Source organism: Oncorhynchus keta, chromosome 37 (genome assembly GCF_023373465.1).
Source record: "Oncorhynchus keta strain PuntledgeMale-10-30-2019 chromosome 37, Oket_V2, whole genome shotgun sequence".
Taxonomy (NCBI): Eukaryota; Metazoa; Chordata; class Actinopteri; order Salmoniformes; family Salmonidae; genus Oncorhynchus; species Oncorhynchus keta.
The window spans coordinates 28629147-28634146 of NC_068457.1; the positions used below are offsets into that span (position 1 = coordinate 28629147).

At 42.5% G+C, this 5000-nt stretch overlaps 1 protein-coding gene across 1 annotated transcript in view; it reads left to right on the plus strand.

The window, feature by feature from the left end:
- Nucleotides 1-5000, plus strand: part of dachc (dachshund c) — a 113064-nt gene that overhangs the window by 55469 nt on the left and 52595 nt on the right. The window lies entirely within an intron of this gene.

Below are 5000 nucleotides of genomic sequence, written 5' to 3' on the forward strand. Positions count from 1 at the left end.
GACCTGGTGGTCTCATGTCTGGAATGACCTGGTGGTCTCATGTCTGGAAATGACCTGGTGGTCTCATGTCTGAAATGACCTGGTGGTCTCATGTCTGGAAATGACCTGGTGGTCTCATGGCTGGAATGACCTGGTGGTCTCATGTCTGGAAATGACCTGGTGGTCTCATGTCTGGAATGACCTGGTGGTCTCATGTCTGGAATGACCTGGTGGTCTCATGTCTGGAAATGACCTGGTGGTCTCATGGCTGGAAATGACCTGGTGGTCTCATGTCTGGAATGACCTGGTGGTCTCATGTCTGGAATGACCTGGTGGTCTCTCATGCTCTCTGTCTCTCTCCTCTCTGTCTCTGTCTCTCTCCTCTCTGTCTCTGTCTGGAATGACTCTCTCTCTCTCTGTCTGTCTCTGTCTCTGTGGTCTCTGTCTGTCTGTCTCTCTCCTCTCTGGTCTCATGTCTGGAATGACCTCTGGTCTCATGTCTTGGTCTCTGACCTGTCTCTCTCCTCTCTGGAAATGACCTCTGGTCTCATGTCTGGAATGACCTCTGGTCTCTCTGTCTCTCTCTCCTCTCGGTCTCTGTCTGGAATGACCTCTCTCTCCATCTCTGGAAATGACCTCTCTCTGTCTCTGTCTGGAAATGACCTCTGGTCTCTCTGTCTGGAATGTCTCTCTCCTCTCTCTCTGTCTCTGACCTCTGGTCTCTCTCTGTCTCTCTCTCTGTCTCTCTCTCTCTGACCTCTGTCTCTCTCTCTCTCTCTCTCTCTCTGTCTCTCTCTCTGTCTCTGTCTCTCTCCTCTCTCATGTCTGGTCTGACCGGCTGCTCTTGCTGAGGCCTGGAATGACCAAAAAAGTCTCATGTTGGAGGTGACCTGGGGTCCATGTCTGGAATGACCAGCATCATCTCATGTCGGGAAGACCGGAGAGGTCGGATGATCTGGAAATGACCAGTCTGGGTGAGTCCATAATCCCTGGTTAATGACCTGTTGGTCTCCAATGACCAGGTGGTCTCATGTCCTGGTGGTCTAGGCTTTGAGTTAAGACACTATGGTCCAGTCAACCACTGACACAGTACCAGTCTCACTGTCAGTACCATCAACCACTATACACAGTCCAGTCAACCACTATACACAGTACCAGTCACTATACACAGTACCAGTCAACCACTATACCAGTACCAGTCTCTATACACAGTACCAGTCAAACACTATGGTACCAGTCAAACATGACCAGTGGTCAAACACTATACATGGCTCAAAACTGACACAGTGGTCAAACACTATACACAGTACCATGACACTATACACAGTACCAGTCAAACACTACACACAGTACCAGTCAAACACTATACACAGTACCAGTCAACCACTATACACAGTACCAGTCAAACACTATACTGGTACCATCAAACACTATACACAGTACCAGTCAACCACTATACACAGTACCAGTCAACCACTATACACAGTACCAGTGGTCACAGTACCAGTCAACCACTATACACAGTACCAGTCAAACACTATACACAGTACCAGTGGTCTCATATACACAGTACCAGTCAACCACTATACACAGTACCAGTCAAACACTATACACAGTACCAGTCAAACACTATATACAGTACCAGTCAACCACTATACACAGTACCAGTCAACCACTATACACAGTACCAGTCAAACACTATACACAGTACCAGTCAACCACTATACACAGTACCAGTCAACCACTATACACAGTACCAGTCAAACACTATACACAGTACCAGTCAACCACTATACACAGTACCAGTCAACCACTATACACAGTACCAGTCAAACACTATACACAGTACCAGTCAAACACTATACACAGTACCAGTCAAACACTATACACAGTACCAGTCAACCACTATACACAGTACCAGTCTAACACTATACACAGTACCAGTCAACCACTATACACAGTACCAGTCAAACACTATACACAGTACCAGTCAACCACTACACACAGTACCAGTCAAACACTATACACAGTACCAGTCAACCACTATACACAGTACCAGTCAAACACTATACACAGTACCAGTCAACCACTATACACAGTACCAGTCAACCACTATACACAGTACCAGTCAACCACTATACACAGTACCAGTCAACCACTATACACAGTACCAGTCAACCACTATACACAGTACCAGTCAACCACTATACACAGTACCAGTCAACCACTATACACAGTACCAGTCAACCACTATACACAGTACCAGTCAACCACTATACACAGTACCAGTCAAACACTATACACAGTACCAGTCAAACACTATACACAGTACCAGTCAAACACTATACACAGTACCAGTCAAACACTATACACAGTACCAGTCAACCACTATACACAGTACCAGTCAACCACTATACACAGTACCAGTCAAACACTATACACAGTACCAGTCAAACACTATACACAGTACCAGTCAACCACTATACACAGTACCAGTCAAACACTATACACAGTACCAGTCAAACACTATACACAGTACCAGTCAAACACTATACACAGTACCAGTCAACCACTATACACAGTACCAGTCAACCACTATACACAGTACCAGTCAACACTATACACAGTACCAGTCAAACACTATACACAGTACCAGTCAACCACTACACACAGTACCAGTCAACCACTATACACAGTACCAGTCAAACAGCTGGACAGATATACTATACACAGTACCAGTCAAACACTATACACAGTACCAGTCAAACACTATACACAGTACCAGTCAAACACTATACACAGTACCAGTCAAACACTATACACAGTACCAGTCAACCACTATACACAGTACCAGTCAACCACTATACACAGTACCAGTCAACCACTATACACAGTACCAGTCAACCACTATACACAGTACCAGTCAAACACTATACACAGTACCAGTCAACCACTATACACAGTACCAGTCAAACACTATACACAGTACCAGTCAAACACTATACACAGTACCAGTCAAACACTATACACAGTACCAGTCAACCACTATACACAGTACCAGTCAACCACTATACACAGTACCAGTCAACCACTATACACAGTACCAGTCAACCACTACACACAGTACCAGTCAACCACTATACACAGTACCAGTCAACCACTATACACAGTACCAGTCAAACACTATACACAGTACCAGTCTAAAGTTTGGACACACCTACTCATTCCAGGGCTGTTGTTTTTAGTGAAGACATCAGAAACTATGAAATAACACATATGGAATCATGTAGTAACCCCTAAAAGTGTTAAACAAATCAAAATATATTTTATATTTGAGATTCTACAAAGTAGCCACCCTTTGCCTTGTTGACAGCTTTGCACACTCTTGGCATTCTCTCAACCAGCTTCACCTGGAATGCTTTTCCAACAGTCTTGAAGGAGTTCCCACATATGCTGAGCACTTGTTGGCTGCTTTTCCTTCACTCTGCGCTCCGACTCATCCCAAACCATCTCAAATGGGTTGAGTTCGGGTGATTGTGGAGGCCAGGTCATCTGATGCAGCACTCCATCACTCTCCTTCCGGGTCAATATATAAAATATATTTAGATTTGTTTAACACTTTTTTTGGATACTACATGATTACATATGTGTTATTTCATCGTTCTGATGTCTTCACTATTATTCTACAATATAGAAAATAGTCAAAATAAAGGAAACCCCTGGAATGATTAGGTGTCCAACCTTGTGACTGGTTCTGTATATATATATATATATAGCATATATATATAGCATAACTGCACCCACATTATATCTTGGCAGCTGCCCATACTGTTTGATTGCGTCTCTATGATCATGTCAACAGCACACCTACTGGTCTTGATTAAGCAGGATGTGACATCATCACTGTATCACACAGATAAATCCATTTCCTAATTTACTGGTTCAAGACAAGGTTTTAAGATGAAATGCTTATGTACTGCTTATGAATGCAGTATGTATGGGTTATGAATGCAGTATGTATGGGTTATGAATGCAGTATGTATGGGTTATGAATGCAGTATGTATGGGTTAGGAATGCAGTATGTATGAGTTATGAATGCAGTATGTATGGGTTATGAATGCAGTATGTATGGGTTATGAATGCGGTATGTATGGGTTATGAATGCAGTATGTATGGGTTATGAATGCGGTATGTATGGGTTATGAATGCGGTATGTATGGGTTATGAATGCAGTATGTATGGGTTATGAATGCGGTATGTATGGGTTATGAATGCGGTATGTATGGGTTATGAATGCGGTATGTATGGGTTATGAATGCAGTATGTATGGGTTATGAATGCAGTATGTATGGGTTATGAATGCAGTATGTATGGGTTATGAATGCAGTATGTATGGGTTATGAATGCGGTATGTATGGGTTATGAATGCAGTATGTATGGGTTATGAATGCAGTATGTATGGGTTATGAATGCAGTATGTATGGGTTATGAATGCGGTATGTATGGGTTATGAATGCGGTATGTATGGGTTATGAATGCGGTATGTATGGGTTATGAATGCAGTATGTATGGGTTATGAATGCGGTATGTATGGGTTATGAATGCGGTATGTATGGGTTATGAATGCGGTATGTATGGGTTATGAATGCAGTATGTATGGGTTATGAATGCAGTATGTATGGGTTATGAATGCGGTATGTATGGGTTATGAATGCAGTATGTATGGGTTATGAATGCAGTATGTATGGGTTATGAATGCAGTATGTATGGGTTATGAATGCAGTATGTATCGGTTATGAATGCAGTATGTATCGGTTATGAATGCGGTATGTATGGGTTATGAATGCAGTATGTATGGGTTATGAATGCGGTATGTATGGGTTATGAATGCAGTATGTATGGGTTATGAATGCGGTATGTATGGGTTATGAATGCAGTATGTATGGGTTATGAATGTGGTATGTATGGGTTATGAATGCGGTATGTATGGGTTATGAATGCAGTATGTATGGGTTATGAA